We start from the raw sequence: 22,398 nt of genomic DNA, 5'->3' as shown, positions 1-22,398 counted from the left end.
CCTTCCTTGATTGTCAAAAGGCCTTGGATGATATGCCTGATGATGTGGATGATGAATACCTGGACAGAACAAAGCACCTCGAGCAACCAGTTGTGTCCCAAGAAGCTGCTCCTTAATACTTCTCTTTTTCCTTAGTTGTTTAATAAACAATGTAATGAGAACAAGATTCCTGGTACAGAACCTGCGTGGTCGGTTATTTCCTCTTTTGTTATAACCAGAACTGGCATCATATCTCGCTTGGCATATTAAATCCTGTTGCCCGAACCCAAGGATCCGAGTTGCACATAAAAATTTGAAGTTTGTAGGGCTATTTTTCCCCTTATTACTAAGTGTGTAGGACAAACCCTACCTGAAAAAATATATTTATCTTAGAACATAAGATTAATTCTTGCAAATGAATCAAATCTTCCTGTATTTCTGCCCTGTATAAAAAATGCTTGTTTTACTATTGGAATGCTTCCCATTGTGTAATAATTTTCCCCCTCGAAAGCGCAAAACTTTCAGAGTCTGTATTCATTAAACCCCGATCTGGAATTATGCACTAAAACCCATTCTAAAAATGAGTTTCCATATGCTACTTTCAGAATGGGATCAAACGAGAACTTGAACAAGACTGATAGGGGGATTGTTCAAGTGGGATTTGAAATAAATGCCCGAGCTGAATATACCAAGAACTCTTTATACCTGGCTCGAAATTGAATCCTGCTTATGTGTTCATAATCAAGATTCGAGATTTTGTTAAATGCAAGTCCTGTATTCGAGCTAAATATACATCGTTTAAGACATACACCCAGGCCGCAATGCCCATTTGTGCAAATCTCCTAAAACTTAATTATAATCCAATGAATATTTAACATGCTCGAGTTACTCCGAAAGTGTCAGACCTGCCTGGGTTTTTTATATCAAGGAGGGGGATTTTTGATGCCACTACTGTGGAATTTTTATACCAGTCCTGCCTGAAATTTTGATACCACTGATGCCACTGATGTGGGCTTTATGCCAGACCTTCCTGGAATTTTTATACCATTGATGCCACTGATGTGGGCTTTATGCCAGACCTGCCTGGAATTTTGATACCACTGATGTGGTTTTTTAACGCCACTGATGTGGAATTTGGATACCAGTCCTGCCTGGCATTTTGATACCACTGATGTGGTTTTTTAATGCCACTAATGTGGACTTTGGATACCAGTCCTGCCTGGCATTTTGATACCACTGATGTGGTTTTTTAATGCCACTGATATGGACTTATACCAGTACTGCCTGGCATTTTTATACCATTGATGTTGTTTTTTAATGAGACTAATGTGGACTTTGGATACCAGTCCTGCCTGGTATTTTGATACCATTTATGTTGTTTTTTTAATGCCACTGATGTGGGCTTTATGCCAGACCTGCCTGAACTTTTGATACCACCCCTGCCTGGAATTTTGTTACCTCTGATGTGGGTTTTTTATTGTACGTTGCAAGTAGTAATATTTAATTAAGAAAGAACGCGTCTCAAAAGTTCAAAAATATTCGGATTTATGACGACGGGACTGACTCTAGAAAATTAAAGTATTGACTTATAAAAAAAAACACGAGAAATAAATAGCACAAAAAGATAACTCACTGAATGGAGACCAGCTCAGCGAGTTATATGACAACATAGACCTGAACTGAGCTGCTAGGGATAGTATCTTTTCAAGTGTTGGGCAATCCACGGCCTCTTCCCTTTCCTACCCTAGGAGTCCTCCAAGTAATAAGAAGCTACTCCGGCTTTTTCTATCACCTTGAATGGTCCCTCATACTTGGCGGCTAGCTTTCCTCTCTCTCCTTGATGTTGAATCTTTCACATAACCAAGTCTCCTTCCTAAAAAGCCTTAGGATTCAGTCTTTTATTGTAAGCCCGAGTCATTCTTTTTTGAAAGGCTGCAAATCTTATTGTCGTTCGGGTCCTATTCTCTTCCAATAAGTAGAGATCCATTGCCCGTAACTCTTGATTGTTTTCTCCATATGCCATTATCCGAGCACTCTCTTGTCCAATCTCCGCTGGAAGGACAACTTCAGTCCCGTACACCATGTTAAAAGGAGTTTCACCCGTCCCGGATCGAGCCGTAGTTTGGTAAGACCAGAGCACGGAAGGGAGCTCTTCTACCCACTTACCCTTGGCTGTATCCAATCGTGTTTTAAGAGCTTGAACTATGGTTCTGTTGGTAACTTCCACCTGTCCAATCCCCTAAGGGTATTCTACGGATGTGAAGACTTGCTCGATCTTCATCTCTTGACACCATTCTCGAACTTTAGCTCCACAGAACTGTCTCTCATTGTCTGTCACCAGCTTGCGCGGGATCCCGAATCGGCACACTATATTTCTCCATAGAAAACTGAGCACTTCTTTCTCTGTAATTTTAGCTAGGGTCTCTGCCTCCACCCATTTAGAAAAATAATCAGCTGCAACTAGCAAGAATTTCCTTTGCCCCGTGCTAACGGGGAATATCCCTATAATATCCATCCCCCATTGATCAAAAGGACAGGCAGCCACAACTTCCCTCATATATTCTGCGGGTCTTCATTGTAGGTTAGCATGTCTCTGGCAATTATAGCATGAATTGACCAGATCTGATGCGTCTTTAAGCATATTAGGCCAGAAGAAACCAGCTAAGAGAGCTTTCCGAGCTAAAACAATACTACCTAAGTGACTTCCTCAAGAGCCTTCATGGATTTCTCGTAACACATAATTTGCCTCGTCAGGGCCCAAACACTTTAACAAAGGTTGGGAAAAAGACCTTTTGAAAAGGATCTGATCGATCATGACAAAGCGCAAGGCCCTTCACTTCACTTCCTTAGCCCTCTTATTATCGTTTGGTAATTCTTTTTTAGTCAAGTATTTATGTATATCATATCCCCAATCTCCTTCTGGTACCTGAGCTATAATATCATCAAGAGTTTCCAACTGAGACACAAGTTCCCGACCTGGGAAGATAGGTCAGTAAGGTCACATAAGGTACTGGCCAGGCGAGCCAAGTGGTCGGCTTTAATGTTTTCAGCTCGAGGGATGAGCTCCAAGTTCAGCTCGGTGAACCCTTCTTTGGCCCTGTCTAATTTTTTGGCATATTTCATCATTTTCTCATCTTTAATCTCGAACTTCCCATTACTGTTGGAACACGGTCGTTCTCCGGATCAAAAGAAAGTGATATCCGGTGCAGCGGAAGTTTTAAAATTTTATATGGAACGATTCCATATGGATATCAAATTCCTACGATTAAAATTGACAACATAAAATTTAAACAATATAAATCTTACCTTAAAATCTTGAAGCGAGATTATGGACACCAACAGATTAAACTGCTCTTGTTGTATATCCCAGGAACTGATGAACGAACGATTCTTCAATCAGGTCCACAAACAGAAGTTTAATCCCTCTGATAGACTGCACTAGAAAGTCTATCAGAAGTTTCTACGAAGAGATAGAACAGATATGATCTGTTAAATCAGTCTTAAAATTCAAAAATTCACTGACTGAATTTTCGAACACAGTAGGGAAGGGGGCGGCCGAATTCTCTAGAGAGAGAGCTCTAGGGTTTTCGAAAATTATGACCTTGTGTTGTTTAATTTCTGCACTGCAATAACTTATTTATAATGTGGGCTACTAACAGCTTAGGGCCCATTAGTCATAAGTTCAAGCCTGATAAGGAAAGCCCGCATGTTCAAAAATTAATATAAAATTCATCGTGACTCAGATTGATAAACCAATTTCACCAATGTGCACAGAAACCATTTCTGCATCTTTTAAAGTCAAGATAAATTTTCTGAATTCGAATTCAGTGATTTCCAAAAATGTCCATCACTATGTCATTTTAGGAAATCTTACTCCCTCTTCTTTTAAATAAGAAGTCCCACTTCTTTATTCACTAAATTTAACTCTTTAAATTTAATTATCTCAACGGGGATTAAAAATCCATTACTTGTGTGACCCTCAATGGTTCAGGGATACAGCTAGCCGTGGGCTCACAACTTCTTGTGACTCGGAACATCAATTTCCGACTTTCCCATCGAATCATGGTAAGAGCGCCTAGCAACATCGCCCCATGATTCCCTAGGTATCACTGATAGTGCCTGCAAGAACCAATAGATTTTGGTTAGCGTACAGTACGATCCCTTCATCCATATATCCCGATCGAATCAACAACCATTGGTAAATCGAGAGTCGTTCGAGATTCGATAACTATGCAATGCATCTTGAAGATCAAATAGTGACATCGCATGTGCAACTAGGAAACCAAGTAACCTAAAACACATCATGTACTCTGGCCAGAGATTCGTCACACTAATATCTCCTCAGATTGCATAGGATATCCACACTTGCAAGTATGTGGTGAATCCTTGACAACAAAGCATCGACTCCTATATGTGTCGTAACTGTACCCAATCCCGACACCTGATGACCCCAATAGAGTCGATAAACGAGTCAAAGTACAGTACTAGCATATAGAGTCTCAATGATGTTTCAAGTAGTAAGGACTAATGGTGTACAACCAAAACCGCGGACTTTATCCATTCGATAAGTGATAACCACTTGAAAAGTCCGGATAGGGTAGTTCGATCATTCATCATATGAATATCCATTTGTATGCTTTGAACATCTCTATGTTCCATACCAATGAAACGTGGTACTCGGCATCGCAAATTCTAGTCTCAATCTCGAGCGATCCTTATCCTTATTAACGGACGGCTCAATCGACTAGGAACTGTTTAGAATATACAGTGACTATAAGATGTGTTTCATGATAGCCATCCCCATGTGCTACCACATCTTACATACACTATAGTATATTCAAGGTCTTCATCTAAACATCTTATAGTATGTCACAACATAATAATATGATAAAAGATAAAGTAAATACCATTATAAAAGTGTAAATTATATTAACCAAAAGATTGTTTATACATAGAGTCATAAAAGCCCTTAGCCACAAGTTGGCTCACCGGGCACCCACTCTTTCAATCTCCCACTTGCCCTAAAGCCAACTAGTCATACTATGTAGTCCCATTGCTTCGCGATGTTTGTCAAATAATGGTCCTGGCAAGGTCTTAGTAAGTGGATCAGCGATATTGTCTGCAGAGGCCACTCTCTCGACAGTGATGTCTCCTCTTTCCACGATCTCCCGGATGATGTGGTATTTCCTCAGTACGTGTTTGGATCTTTGATGAGACCTTGGTTCCTTTGCCTGAGCAACGGCACCCGTGTTGTCACAGTACACCGGGACTGGACCAATAGCTTCAGGAATAACGCCCAACTCTTGGACGAAATTCCTCATCCAAACGGCCTCTTTAGCAGCAGCTGATGCCGCAATGTATTCTGCCTCAGTGGTGGAATCCGCTGTGGTGTCCTGCTTGGAACTCTTCCAAGAGACAACACCACCATTGAGCATGAACACAAATCCAGAGGTTGACTTCGAGTCATCCACGTCACTTTAGAAGCTAGAGTCGGTATAGCCTTCCAATTTCAGTTCTCTTCCTCCATAAACCATGAATACATTCTTAGTTCTTCTCAAATACTTAAGAATATCCTTCACGGCTTTCCAATGCATTTGACCGGGATTGGCTTGATATCTGCTCGTGACACTCAGAGCAAATGCCACATCCGGTCTGGTAGATATCATCCCATACATGATACTCCCTATGGCTGACACATATGGTATGTGTGTCATTTTCTCTATCTCTTCGTCAGTCTTGGGATACATAGACTTGGATAGAGAGACTCCATGACACATAGTTAGATGTCCTCTCTTGGAATCATCCATTGAAAACCTTTTCAATATAGTGTCGATGTAGGTAGCTTGAGTAAGTCCTATCATTCTCTTAGATCTATCTCTATAGATCTGTATCCCTAGAATATAGGACGCCTCACCCAAATCCTTCATCGAAAATCTACCTAATAACCATATCTTTGTTGACTGCAACATCCCTACATCATTCCCAATGAGTAAGATGTCATCAACATAAAGTACTAAGAATGTCACAGCATCCTTAACTACTTTCTTGTACACGCACGGTTCCTCCGGGTTCTTGATGAAACCAAAATCCTTTATTGTTTCATCAAATTTCTGGTTCCAACTTCTTGATGCTTGTTTGAGACCATAGATCGATCTCTGAAGCTTGCATACCTTATGCTCGCTTCCCATGGATGTGAATCCCTCGGGCTGCATTATATAGATTTCTTCCTTAATGTTTCCATTAAGAAATGCAGTCGTCACATCCATTTGACATATCTCATAGTCATACCATACTGCTATGGCAATAAGGATTCTTATGGACTTGAACATTGCGACTGGTGAAAAAGTTTCATCATAGTCAACTCCTTGTCTTTGAGTATAACCTTTTGCCACCAATCGTGCCTTGTAGGTCAGTACCTTTCCATCAGGCCCAAGTTTTCTCTTATAGATCCATTTATACCCTATTGGAACAATTCCATCGGGAGGATCTACTAAAGTCCAAACTTGGTTTGTATGCATCGAATCTATTTCCGATTGCATAGCTTCAAGCCATAAGTTCTAATCCGCATCAGAAATTGCTTCCTTGAAGTTTCTTGGATCACATCCAATGTCGGGTTCACTTTGATCCCCTTCAAGAAGAAAACCATATCTAATAGGAGGCCTAGAAGTCCTCTCAGATCTTCTAGTAATAGGCGTGTCAATCAATGGTTCCTGAAGTGTAGGATCATTATTTTGTATCTCGGGTTCTTCTCGAATTTCTTCGAGTTCCATCATCTTGCCTTTCTTATCCAATAAGAACTCCTTCTCCAAGAAGGTGGCATTCCTTGAAACAAACACTTTTGTTTCAGTAGGATGATAGAAATAATATCCGATTGAATTCTTTGGATACCCTACAAAATAACATAAGGTGGATCGACTATCCAACTTATCTCCCACTGTCTGCTTCACGTAAGCAGGACATCCCCAAATCCTCAAGTACGAATACTTAGGAGCTTTGCCATTCCATAACTCGTATGGTGTTTTGTTTACTGCTTTAGTGTGGACGTTGTTCAACAACAATACCGCCGTTTCAAGAGCATAGCCCCAAAACGAAGGTGGGAGCTCAGTGAAGCTCATCATAGATCGAACCATGTCCAAAAATGTGCAATTGCAATGCTTCGAAACTCCATTCAGCTGAGGTGTCATAGGAGGAATCCACTGAGAGAGAATCTCATTCTCTTTTAGATAGCTCAAAAACTCGGTACTCAAGTATTCTCCACCTCGATCCGATCGAAGTGCTTTAATACTCTTACCTAGTTTGTTTTCTACTTTAGCCTTGAATTCTTTGAACTTTTCAAATGATTCAGACTTATATTTCATCAAATATAAGTACCCATACCTAGAATAATCATCAGTAAAGGTAATGAAGTAGGTGTGACCAAATTTTGTACCAATACTAAATGGTCCGCAAACATCTGTATGGATCAAATCCAATAGATTTTGACTACGCTCAGGTTTTCCTTTGAAAGGAGATTTAGTCATATTTCCTTTCAGGTAGGACTCACAAGTAGGTAGAGAGTTAATATCAGACATATCAAACATGTCCTCTCCCACTAGCTTGTTCATCCTCCTTAAGGAAATATGACCTAGCCTAGCATCCCAAAGGTTTGCCGGGTTTTGACTATCAATTTTCCTTTTGTTCGTTGTTACCGGTTTATCAACATAATTTATTGGAACGTCTTTTAATTTTAAGTTATATAGATCGTTTTCAAGTTGTCCATTTCAAATCAAACATTCATTCTTGTAAATATTGCAAATCTCATTCACAAAATTGCAAGAAAAACCATCTCTATCAAGCATAGAAACAGAAATAATGTTTTTAATCAAGTCTGGAACAAATAAAACATCTCTCAAAAGTAACTTAAAATCGTTCTGCAAAATTAAATAAACGTCTCCCACAGCTTTGACTTCAACTCTAGAACCATTTCCGAGCCTCAGCTGGGTCTCACCCATCCTAAGCTTGCGACTTCTTATCATCACCTGCAAATCATTGCAAATGTGAGATCCACATCCGATATCCAATACCCAAGAAGTAATATTAAGTGAAACATTTATTTCAATATAAAACATACCCTTCGCAGTTCGCAACTGCTCAAGATATTCCTTGCAGTTACGTTTCCAATTACCGGGTTTCTTGCAGTGATGGAAAACATCCTTGGATTTTTCCTTGTTTGAAGCCTTTGTCTTGTTCTTCTTCTCGGGTCCGGTTTTCTTGGATGGGAAAGAACGTTTCTTACCCTTTGTACTTGGCCCCTTCTTAGCAGAAGAAGAGGAGCCCACCAAGAGAACCGGTTTATCCTTCTTTAAAGAGGCTTCATAAGTTACAAGCATATTGACCATCTCTTCAAGGGAGGCCTCTATCTTGTTCATATTGAAATTCACCACAAAACCGTCAAACAATGAAGAAAGAGAGAGAAGTAATAAGTCCACATTGAGTTCATGCACCAATACCAATTCAAGCGTTACCAACTTCTGAATGAGCCAAATCACGCGTACCCCATGATCACGGACCGAAGTCCCTTCACGCATGCGACACGTCATTAACTCTTTTACAGTAGCGAACCTCTCAGCTCTCGATTGAGCCCCAAAAAGTTCCTTGAGTTGTACGTGAATGTCAGTAGCATTCACGGTATCCTCAAATCGACTCTGGAGTTCATCAGACATCGAAGCTTGTATATAGCATTTGGCCTTGATATCATGGTCCCACCATTTATCAAGTTTTGCCAACTCTTCCGGACTTATATCAGCTGATGCTTCCTTCGGAGGAGATTTTTCTAACACGTAGAACATCTTCTCCGAGTCAAGACAATCTTCAACTTACGGAACCATTCCGTATAGTTTGCGCCAGTCAGTTTGTTTTGTTCGAGAATAGAGAATAGTGGATTGCGCGAATTCATCTCAATGAAATACTGAAAAGAAACAGACAATAATCAGTGATTGTTTAATTAATTTACTAAGACATAAAATAAGGCGAAATTTATTTTATGAATTTCACTCCCAATATTTTAACGATTTCACTACCCTCTAGTGAAAACGAGAAACATTTTCTTTAGTGGGAACATGGAGTCCAATTGACAAACTATAGTCCCGAATAATATCAGTCAACCATAATTTTCAAAAGGTAGAGCCCAATTGCTTCCAAAGCAACCTCCATGTTTTTACCTCATGTCCAATAATGGCCCAATAATATGACGCCGTTTATTGTGACATGTCAAGATGACCCATCAATATTAAGTTGTGATGGACGGTCGCCATGTGGATCCCCAATAATATGAGCCAATCCCATGGGAGTTCCATCCAACTTACAACATGTGTCGATCCAATGTACAGCTTTCCGACGAACGGGCCCCCCCAATAATATGAGCCGGACCGTATCCGCGGGTAGCATCTCATACATTGATCATTGATGGAAGGTAGGAACATTTAAACAATATTTAAATTTCCTTTATTTATCTTGATATCAATTTTAAATCATATTTAAAATGAGGTATTTTTAATTTTGAAAATTTGTCTCATCATTTAAAATTTGTATTCTTGCGGGATTCATACAATTTAGTCTAAACATGCATACAACGATAATATCATATATTATATTTTAGAATGATCGATTCCATTACTAATCGACCCGTGGTTGCCAATCACGAGTCTAAGTCCAATCCTAGGTGATATGCAAGTATGCAATGCAATCCTATTACATTGTGCTTCCAATTTACATTTCTTCAGTCTTTATCATTGCTTGCTGGTCCCACCTCCATCTTCAAAATCTCCCACTATTTCTAGTGAATTTACAATAAATTACTATGACAAATAAAGGGATACATTATAGGGGTGGGAACGGGCCATAAACCAGGCCCACTTTTATTACAAATGATAAAATCAAATTTGGGCATAAACCAGGCTCATTAATAAAATCCAACAATCAATAATAAAGCCAAATGTAAACAACCTAACATACACCTATAATATTGGTCATGGCAATCAATCATCCTTATCCAATAATATTTAATTCAAAAATTAATTTATTGGACATCATGCAATGGAAATAAATATAAATAGATAAAATCATATTTCATACATAAAATCTTATTTTATATATAAAATCATATTTTATCTAGTTTATCCATAAAATCATATTTTACATATAAAATCCAATTTTATACATAAAATCATATTTTATTATCAATTGTACCAAAATTAATAATTAAAGATTTAATTTATTGGATTAAATTTTTAAATTTCCAAAATTCAAAATTTATCCAAAAATTAATTATCTTAGTTTTTTAGTTTTTTAATTTTTTTTGGGCTCAAACAATTTTGACCCATTGCCTCGTGGACCAACTGAAACAATTTTGAATCGGGCCAAAAACTGGGCCCAAAACCATTTTGGGCTAGAATTCATAATTCACGAAAATTTAATTTTTTTTAATAAAAAAATTTCTGGGCTGCCCGCCCGTCGCTGGGCTGGACCCATCCAGCCCAGCCGCTGGGCCGCTCCATGCGGCCCAGCTGCGCGGGCTAGGGCAACTCTTGCCCAAGCTCGCGCAGGGCTGCTGCGTGCAGCTTGGGCTGCACGCGGCGCTGCTCGCTGCCTTCGGGCAGCGGGCAGCCCCCAAATTTTTTTTTTCTTTTCCGTTTTATTTTTCTGAAAAATCGAGCCTTTGTACAATCGATTAAATTTTAATCGTAAAATCCAAGAACAGCCTGTCTCTGATACCACTGTTGGAACACGGTCATTCTCCGGATAAAAAAAAAGTGATATCCGATGCAGCGGAAGCTTTAAAATTTTATATGGAACGATTCCATATGGATATCAAATTCCTACGATTAAAATTGACAACATAAAATTTAAACAATATAAATTTTACCTTAAAATCTCGAAGCGAGATTATGGACACCAACAGATTAAACTGCTCTTGTTGTATATCCCAGGAACTGATAAACGAACGATTCCTCAATCAGGTCCACGAATAGAAGTTTAATCCCTCTGATAGACTGCACTAGAAAGTCTATCAGAATTTTCTACGAAGAGATAGAACAGATATGATCTGTTAAATCAGTCTGCAAATTCAAAAATTCACAGACTGAATTTTCGAACACAGTAGGGAAGGGGGCGGCCGAATTCTCTAGAGAGAGAGCTCTAGGGTTTTCAAAAATTATGACCTTGTGTTGTTTAATTTCTGCACTGCAATAACTTATTTATAATGTGGGCTGCTAACAGCTTAGGGCCCATTAGTCATAAGTTCAAGCCTGATAAGCAAAGCCCGCATGTTCAGAAATTAATATAAAATTCATCGTGACTCAGATTGATAAACCAATTTCACCAATGTGCACAGAAACCATTTCTGCATCTTTTAAAGTCAAGATAAATTTTCTGAATCCGAATTCAGTGATTTCCAAAAATGTCCATCACTATGTCATTTTAGAAAATCTTACTCCCTCTTCTTTTAAATAAGAAGTCCCACTTATTTATTCACTAAATTTAACTCTTTAAATTTAATTATCTCAACGGGGATTAAAAATCCATTACTTGTGTGACCCTCAATGGTTCAGGGATACAGCTAGCCGTGGGCTCACAACTCCTTGTGACTCGGAACAACAATTTCCGACTTGCCCATCGAATCATGGTAAGAGCGCCTAGCAACATCACCCCATGATTCCCTAGGTATCACTGATAGTGCCTGCAAGAACCAATATATTTTGGTTAGCGTATAGTACGGTCCCTTCATCCATATATCCCGATCGAATCAACAACCATTGGTAAATCAAGAGTCGTTCGAGATTCGATAACTATGCAATGCATCTTGAAGATCAAATAGTGACATCGCATGTGCTACTAGGAAACCAAGTAACCTAAAACACATCATGTACTCTGGCCAGAGATTCTTCACACTAATATCTCCTCAGATTGCATAGGATATCCACACTTGCAAGTATGTGGTGAATCCTTGACAACAAAGCATCGACTACTATATGTGTCATAACTGTACCCAATCCCGACACCTGATGACCCCAATAGAGTCGGTAAACGAGTCAAAGTACAGTACTAGCATATAGAGTCTCAATGATGTTTCAAGTAGTAAGGACTAATGGTGTACAACCAAAACCGCGGACTTTATCCACTCGATAAGTGATAACCACTTGGAAAGTCCGGATAGGGTAGTTCGATCATTCATCATATGAATATCCATTTGTATGCTTTGAACATCTCTATGTTCCATACCAATGAAACGTGGTACTCGCCATCGCAAATGCTAGTCTCAATCTCGAGCGATTCTTATCCTTATTAACGGACGGATCAATCGACTAGGAACTGTTTAGAATATACAGTGACTATAAGATGTGTTTCATGATAGCCATCCCCATGTGCTACCACATCTTACATACACTATAGTATATTCAAGGTCTACATCTAAACATCTTATAGTATGTCACAACATAATAATATGATAAAAGATAAAGTAAATGCCATTATAAAAGTGTAAATTATATTAACCAAAAGATTGTTTATACAGAGAGTCATAAAAGCCCTTAGCCACAAGTTGGCTCACCGGGCACCCACTCTTTCAATCTTCCACTTGCCCTAAAGCCAACTAGTCATACTACGTAGTCCCATTGCTTCGCGATATTTGTCAAATAATGGTCCTGGAAAGGGCTTAGTAAGTGGATCAGCGATATTGTCTGCAGAGGCCACTCTCTCGACAGTGATGTCTCCTCTTTCCACGATATCCCGGATGATGTGGTATTTCCTCAGTACGTGTTTGGATCTTTGATGAGACCTTGGTTCCTTTGCCTGAGCAATGGCACCCGTGTTGTCACAGTACACCGGGACTGGACCAATAGCTTCAGGAATAACGCCCAACTCTTGGACGAAATTCCTCATCCAAACGGCCTCTTTAGCAGCAGTTGATGCCGCAATGTATTCTGCCTCAGTGGTGGAATCCGCTGTGGTGTCCTGCTTGGAACTCTTCCAAGAGACAGCACCGCCATTGAGCATGAACACAAATCCAGAGGTTGACTTCGAGTCATCCACGTCACTTTGGAAGCTAGAGTCGGTATAGCCTTTTAATTTCAGTTCTCTTCCTCCATAAACCATGAATACATTCTTAGTTCTTCTCAAATACTTTAGAATATCCTTCACGGCTTTCCAATGCATTTGAACGGGATTGGCTTGATATCTGCTCGTGACACTCAGAGCAAATTCCACATCCGGTCTGGTAGATATCATCCCATACATGATACTCCCTTTGGCTGACACATATGGTATGTGTGTCATTTTCTCTATCTCTTCTTCAGTCTTGGGACACATAGACTTGGATAGAGAGACTCCATGACACATAGGTAGATGTCCTCTCTTGGGCTCATCCATTGAAAACCTTTTCAATATAGTGTCGATGTAGGTAGCTTGAGTAAGTCCTATCATTCTCTTAGATCTATCTCTATAGATCTGTATCCCTAGAATATAGGACGCCTCACCCAAATCATTCATCGAAAATATACCTGATAACCATATCTTTGTTGACTGCAACATCCCTACATCATTTCCAATGAGTAAGATGTCATCAACATAAAGTACTAAGAATGTCACTGCATCCTTAACTACTTTCTTGTACACGCACGGTTCTCCGGGTTCTTGATGAAACCAAAATCCACTCGGTCAAATATTCTTCCAAATTAAGTTATCTGGCATAAATAATTATTTTTTTTCAATATCTCAATAATTAATCCCAAAATTCCAAATATTGGAGATCTCTAAAAAAAGTAATCAAACTCATTGATTAAATGACACGTGTATTTGTAAATACACTCTATAATCTCATTAGAAATAATAATTATTTCGTCAACTCAATAATTATTTCAATTGCTAATTAATTCGGTAAATATATTTTGGGGCGTTACAATTCTCCCCCTCTAAGAATTGATTTCGTCCTCGAAATCGCATTCAATCCGAGCACATCAGATAGAGATCCAAAAGAAACTTTACTCAATCTTATTGCAGTAAAGAGATTTAGATTATATATCTCAAATCTTGTTCTACCTTTCAAATGACTTCTTCGATTCTTATATAAGTCATCATACTGAAACAACTAAAATGAAATTGTTCTAGAACTACTCCTCTTTTTGGTACTCACTCTGTATCTGTCATTGGTTATCGATCAATCAAAGTAGTTCAAAGTTTCATTCAATTCCGTCTCATCTCTCTAAAGTACAAAGGAACGAATCTTGTTCCCTTATTAAAGTCCGAATCAAGACTTACAATTCTGACACATCTGTCTCGCACTGTTCTGATTCTATTCGGAATCATAATCACTTTCTTTGACATCTATGACAATATCAGGTCAAATCTGACTCTACAGCTGATGTACTCTAGAACATCATTCTCGAAATAAGAAAAATTCGTAGTACTCATCGTACATCGCTTCGAAAAGAGTCATCTCTAAACTTTTTTGATAATAGTTCAAATCGTAACATTCAATCAAAGTCATGAATCTGGCCAACTAGTGCCAAAATCTAGCACTACGGCTCGTAGAATATCCTCTCAAAATGTCTGAATAGTCTGCTCTAGATGTCTGTCGGCTGATAAGGAATCAACCAAGAATTCTTCGAAATCCTCTAACAAGTCAACAATTCAATCTTCAATCAATCAATCTCAATCTAAACCCAATACACAGTTTAGAATTCAACGGAAACTTATGTCAATCAGACAGTTTCTAACATCTCAAACTCCTCTACTGAGTCAATCTCAACCAAGTCGACATTCATCCAATGTCTTAAAATCAAATTTGATCAATCAACAACTCGCACAATCCCAAAATTCAATATCAAAAAGTTCTTTCTTCGCTGTCATTTCATAGGATCACTCAATCATCTGCGAGTCACAATCTGTTCTCGCAATCATGGGACAATCAAAAGTTCAAAAATTCTCATCGAAGTCTTCCAACATCAATCAATTAATTAATCAAACAGGCCAAAAGTCAAGGCCAAAATATCTCATCTGATCAAAAATCGAAAACAACATCGGATTATTCTCATCAATTGAAAGAACAAAACTTTGGTATACATCTGTCTGCTCTGGAACTTATTCGGTACCAGTTTCGCTAATTCAAGCTTCTTCTTCTTCTTATTTTCTCTTTCTGTTCCCAAGTGTAGTAATTCACGCAATCAAAATCGAATGCAAAAAAAAATGAGATCAAACATCTCTACTAACACTGAGACTCCAATCTTAATTCTGAATTCAAAATTCTGCTCTTAATCCAAGAAGGGAAAAATTTACCGCAAAATCCATAGATTCCCGAAACAATCATCACAAAAACCAATGATTCATAAGATAATTCTGTTACCATTGTTTCATCGAGTGAATCCTATCAATTTTTCTTAATCATCTGAAATATTCTTAAACCCTAATTCAAATTCACTGCAAATTTGTTTTAAAATTTCACCCAACATACCAAAAATCGAACTATCTTCGGACTTAATCGTTATCTGGATCGGTCAACCACAAAATTCAGATAGTGGTATCAATCTCTATTAGTTACGAGCCAACAAAATTGTATATACTGAAGATATACCTCAAATCATCATTGACTCTCAGAGTCAGAATCAAATTAATATCACGAAAATCGCTCAAATCATTATTATCAAATCGAGTGAATTCTGAACAACAATCCTTGCTAAGTGAAAACAACTCACTTGCATTTTTCAATTAAGGGAGAGTGAATCAAATCAGGGCTCCATGAACAAGGAATGCGAGCCAATCTATCAATAATAATAAAATCATGAGATCACCCGTCAACGGGTACGACATCATGCCCAATAACAAGACAAACCAAAATCATGGTTGTCAACGTGGCCTCACTCACGAGGAATCCGCACGCAGTCACCGATTAGGACTCAGTCCTAAGGCATATTCGAATGTCCCAATCAAAGAAATCTAGATCACTCAAGAATCAAATAATCGAAACTCTCCCGAATCAATATCAATATCCAGAAAGAAAATTCAAGTTCTCAAGAATTACGAATTTCGGAAATTCAAACTCGGAATTTCAATCGATGCCGAATGACAATAATTATCGAAGTCAAAGTCATGCGAATCAAGGATGCATAACTAAAATAGGATTCAAAAATCTTCAGATTAATCGAAGGAAGGCTCAACTGTAACTGAATTCGGTGTCTTTCCAAAAACACTAATATCAACCTCTTATTCTATCGAAAAGGATTTCTTCCCAACAATTCTCAAATTCATCTCTTTCCAAAATATCAATCACAATAACTCCTCAACCACTTCAATACTAGAAATTCAAACAATTTCCCTTAAGACCCAATAAAAGTATCATTCTCGAAAGAACAATATTGGATACATCAATAAAATCTCAATATCATCGATTGAGATCTAATCGAATTCTCAAAATATTCAATTAATCCTAATCATCCCAAAAGTTTAGCATAAGAGTGCTGATATTCTTACATTCAAAAATATCGCAAAATTAGATCAATTCCCAATAATTCAATCTATTATCAAAATCTAATCACAATAGATCCAAACATTCGGATACAATCTGTTCATTCATATATCAATCTCATAATGCTATAAACATAAACATCAAATCAAAAGACATAATCAACAAATGTCCTTACTGAGTACATCTAGATCTTAATTCACTTCTACTCAATCTCTTGATATCAAACAAAATTCAAGCTTATCATCTCTGATAAATCGAATCATCTACTCAGAATGGGCGTTTTCAAACATCTAGCTTTGATCTCAGAGTATTACACAACACTCTCTCAAAACGTACACCACATTCTTCACATCGACAAGTCAAGATCAATAGAATTTTTACCTCGAGGATTCTTACCATTCCAATACAAATCGCTGCTCAAATCTGATCTCATTCTAAAATTCTGAAATTCTTAATATCGGAGTTCTATCTCTGTTCCGTATTGAGGTTAATCTGATACGAATCAATTCAATCATTGCTAAGAATTAAAATATCAACTCTTACCTTGATCAATCTAAGCCACAATAAACTTCGAGTGGTTTTTAATTTAATATCCTCAAGAATAGATATCATATAATCATATTCTAGATCATCTCATTTTTCATCAATACTGATTCTCAGTTTCGATAGCATAAAATTCTTTGCTCAACAGGGAGATACAATTAATCATGACAAAGACATAACAATTCAGAATGTCATAAATAAAATCTCTTGTAATCTAATCCTGCTCAACAATTCATAAACCTCAACTTCTTATCATAATCCCAATCCTCCGGAGCAAGCAGTCCTTCGTCACAAATCAAATCTAATTTGCTAGCTATCTCAACCATATTGGCTTCACAATTATTATCTCAAATAATCACGTAAGCACAAATCTCGAAATATCAAAATAATCAACTCAGTTTCTGTAGTAACCCGTATCCAGAATTAGCGATTAATGAGTATATTAATCGTGTAATCATGTTTAGATTAAGTAAAACATGATTAAGGAAATTTCAAATGGGTTAACGGAGTCCAGAAATGGATTTAGGACACTCGAAAATAGCCGGGAAGGTCCTGAGGATCCGTAGGGTTCGGAAGCTCCGAACCAAGTCAGGAGGCTCCGAATTGGATCGGAGGATCCGAACTCAGGATCGGAGGCTCCGAAGTGGATCGAAAGCTCCGTCGGTAAGATCGGACGTTCCGATCGGGACCAGGTCACATGTCATCGCTGACGTCAGCAAAGTGACGGCATGGCTGACGTAATATTGAGCGATCGGACGCTCCGAAGGTACGATCGGAGGTTCCGATCATGATCGGACGTTCCGAACCGAGTTTGGAGGCTCCGAACTCCGTCTATAAATAGGGGGCCGAGATTTCATTTTCAAGTGCACATTTCCCTCTCTTCTCTCTGATTTCTAAGCCTTCTAACTCAGATCTAGGGAGTTCTAGGCATTCTATTGGGAATTCGGAAGTGGCATAGCGATCCAGGCGTCGAGGCGGAGCTGTGGCCTAGTTTTGAGGCAATTGTCATCAGCGGACTGACGACGGACGCAGGTATAGCTATGGTCTCCTTAAATTATTTAGGAGTATTCAATAGCTTAATTAAGGCTTTTAGAGCTTAAATATTGATGCATGGATATTTGCATTGTAGAGCTGATATAGGCTTGGAACCTAGAGTGGGACTGCTAGGAACTGCCTGTAGTAAGGTACGTAAGTACAGACTGAGATAGCCAGCGGGTTTTGAATGCTTATATGTTGCATTTGTGTGTCATATTATTATGCAGCATGTGCATATCATATTGTGCCTGTCCATCTTGTGAGATGAGCCACGTAGGGTCGCTCAGCCATGTTTGGACGATTGATGTCTAGTGCCCAGTGACTGACGGGTCATGGGTAGTTAGCATCTGGGGACACAGTCCACGTCCTATAGGAATAAGCAGTGTACACAAGGTTTGCTCCCCGGGTTGTACCACTCATGTCCTAGGCGCCATTACTGAGCAGTTGCATACAGTTATCCCAGATATGGATACCCTATCATTTGCATGCATTATATTTGTATGTTTTACCCAGTGCTTTCGTATTGAGCTTAGAGCTCACGTCCAGTCTTTTATGTGTATTTGGACACCCCATTCGACGGGGCAGGTGTAGGTGCAAGATTGAGCACCAGGAGCTTTGAGTAGCCAGTGACCAGTGAAGACAGCAGGATTAGCTGTAGGTTTTGCCTTTAGGCTATTTATTCGATTTGGTTGTATAAATCAAATTGGTTTAACCGATTGTATTCCGCCGGTCTGTTTTTATTTAAGTCTTCCGCAGTGATTTATTTAATGCATGTTTAATTATGCTCTTAACTCTGATTAGGTAGTGGATCCGGGTAGGGTCACTACATTTATTGGTATCAGAGCATATGCATGCAAGAGACTTGGGATATAGTAATGAGACTTTGGGTTATCCTTATAGGATGGATGAGACCTTGGAAGAAGTGATGGTGCGGCAATTAGTTTGCCCAGAGACTATCATCATCGGCAGGATTTCTGAAGATTTGGCTTATGGGATTCCAGCAAGTGCGGACAGGAGTGATGGATCGTGTCCGAGTTTTCAAGACTTCTACTAATGTGGATCCTAGCTTTGGATCGATTACCGGATGCCAGAGGCAGTGGCAGAGCATTGGATGGGACGCACTTGATGCTTGCATCTGTATCGTCCATACCATGATGACACTACTCTGAAGATTCTCCAGTCATAGTTGGAGAGATTGTCAGATAGACCTTCACCAGGGAATGCCTCGAGTGCCTAAAGCATGACAGGTTTCGAGCGTGAGGTCTTTAACCTCATGCAGTACATGGTTTTTCCGGTATGCTGATATTGATGTGTTCGGTAGGCACACGGGAAACTTCATGTTCAGAAGCATCATTTGGTTACAAGAAGAACACTGATGGTAGATCGTGAGCAAAAGAGGTCAGCTGACATGCACTGACGCAGATCATAGCTGGTTAGCTATCACGAGTCATTTCTTCGGAGTTCTTCGTAGGAGGACATGTAGAGATACTTGGTCGGGAGTATGCTTGTATCGATGCGTGTGTCGATTAGAAGCTTCATGCTCAAGAAACGAAGACTAGTATGATGATTTAAATACTGTATCGTTGTAGTTGTAAATAGTATTTCAGTTGTAATGAATCATCATACTTTGGTTGTATCATTTCAAGTTCGATTGTACATTTCATTGTATTTTGAATACTGTATGTATTACATGAGATTGTAATAAAGAGAATTGTACATAACTTGGAATAAGTGATACATGTTTTATTTATCCAGCAATTCGTGAATGATTGCGAGTGATTTTGCTAGGATTGGCATTGTTTTAGTTGATTAGTGTTCAACTATTGCAGCTCATGGGATTTGAGTGGGCCGACTGTGACAGTGTGACTTGCGGTTAGTCTAGGCGTTTTCCTAGGATTGAACTAGTTAGTCAGTGGACTATGTTAGTGCCAGCGATGAGTGGACTCATCTAGAGGCATTAAAGGTATTGTTTGGTTTAGAACATTTGGGCTTTGTTCTAGGTTGTTTCTTGGAACAGTAGATTGTCTGACCTTTGTTAGATGAGGCTTGTGATGATGGGTTTTCATCGGGATACCAGGTCTAGTATATGCCGAGAGTTGTGGACTATGACCATGACTAGACGTGATGGGGCGCGACCCTATGCCAGTGTTACTCTGGGAGTCCTTGTACTTCAGAGGTTATCTGGGAGCCTTTGTGCTTCAGGAGATGGCGGTGGGAAGGCTACTCAGTCTAGGGATTTGGTGACAGTCACGACGAGGTATGACCTTGGATTAAATATCAGGTTTGATATCGATGGTTTGATGTCATCTGGTGTGCCAGAGATATAGTTTGAATGTTCTGCTGTGGGAACCAGTCATGGAGGGATTTTCTTGACAAGTGTGTACTCTGAGCAGATAGGTTCTAACTTTTGGGTTACTGCTAGACGTGTGGATCTAGTAGGTGGACTGATTTCTACCAGTAATGACTAGGGGTTGTCACCAGAGTTATGGTTAGAATTTCCTTGTGATAAAAGTCATCCGAGATATTGGATGGGATGTTGTTACGAGTCTTTGACTCGAATACGAGGACTACACCATGATGATTGGGGATATCATCTGACTAGTATCATATTAGAAATATGATTGGATTCTCCTGATATGAGACTTATTCAGGAGGGGAGAGTGAAGACTATCTGAGACATTGACTCGGAGGTGAGTATTTCCAGCGATGTTAGTCTTTCAACAGTAATGGGGTTGTATCAGACGCTAAGGATTGTATATGACTATTTAAGATGTGAGGGAAGCATGGCCTATGACAGTGAAACCTTGGTGAATGTCCAGGTGGGTTATTGAGGTAAGCTACCTTAGTCTTAATTTGTTGAACAATCTTAGCGAGGGATATAATCAAGATTGTGTTCGAAGATTGTGGAAATATTTGAGATTCTTTAGTTATTCTTCTTGGACTTAACGAGCCGTGGTGTTCATTCTGAATGATCGAGGCAAGGATAGTGAGTCCAGTGGTTGCGCTAAGTACTGTCTGATATTTTCAGAGATTGAGCGTAGGATTTTCCATGGAATGGAAATGGGCTTAGTTTATGTTTGCCTTGGGTGAAAAAGACAACGATTAGTAGTGCTAAGGTGGCACGGGATCTGTGCTAGTGACTACTAGTGATTATTGGGTAACTCTGTCAGAGTTAGGATGATTAAGTTCAGAATACGAAGCAACGGTTAGTAGTGCTGAAAAGGCGCAGGACTTGTGCCAAGTAAACTACTTATGTACCATGATCTGACACCGTTTGGAAATGGTTCTTTGTGGCAGTTGAGTCATAGTTATTGACCGAGCCATGTAGGTTGGGATGATCAGTGGTGGTCTGATCTGATAAGTGCGAGCTTAAGTAGATGGACGAATTCGATTGGTTGAGCCAATCAGAGTTGATCAGGATATAGCAATTAAAAAATACTTGGGATAGTATTTTGTCGATTAATGCTTATGGGATGAGTTCTGAATCTCAGAGAAATCGGAGATTTGAGTTATTTAGTCTCAATGATCTCCAGAGATGAATCTTCTGGGATTGCTGTAATCGGGAACGATTGCAAGTGGACTTGTATGATCAAGTTAGGTGCTAACTTGACAGTGGAGAAAAGCAAGGAAGTTGGTAATTTCCAGTATAGTGCATTCTTGTTAAGAAGGAAACTGATATCGATCTAATCAATTGCTTAGTGATAGTAATAGGTCAGGAAAGGATCATGTTATTGTTTCATGTGAGAGTTTTCCATTGAACAACAATAGTGAAGATTGTTGACCGGACATTTCGGTTAAGTGAGGGCATCTGTGTACCGTTGTGGTTGGATTCGACGAGTAATTGGAAATGCTAATGGACATTAGCAAGGAAACATCAGTTGTCTGATCTGTGTGACATTAGCTAGGATCTGATCCTCGAGATCTAGCAGGAGGTGTCACTAGCCTTCTAGCGTGTGATGAACGATGTCTCTGAAATGACAGAGATAGTAGAATTTCGACTTAGTAGCCAACAAGATTGTTGTGGGAATTGAAGAGTTCACAAGATAGCGATGAAGCAACTTGTTCTTTCCAGTCGACAAGCCACATCAGTGCAGACTGTTGTCAAGGATATTGCGTTTCAGCAATGACAACAGTCAGGGGTGTTGTGCGACAAGTTACTTCGAGCACAAGTATTTCCAGGATCGACTAGGGAATCGACGAATTAGTTCGTTCAGTGCTGAGACTGATGCATTCAGCAAGGGAGCGGTTTGACTATTGAGAATCCGTTGGGATTTAGTTCCAGGATCAGTATGTTCAACCTTGGGAGGTTGGTATGTGCTGATGGTATTATCAGAGACTCTGAGTTG

The sequence above is a fragment of the Henckelia pumila genome, chromosome 4, assembly GCF_033568475.1.
Source record: "Henckelia pumila isolate YLH828 chromosome 4, ASM3356847v2, whole genome shotgun sequence".
Taxonomy (NCBI): domain Eukaryota; kingdom Viridiplantae; phylum Streptophyta; class Magnoliopsida; order Lamiales; family Gesneriaceae; genus Henckelia; species Henckelia pumila.
Note: the sequence above shows the minus strand (reverse complement) of the source record.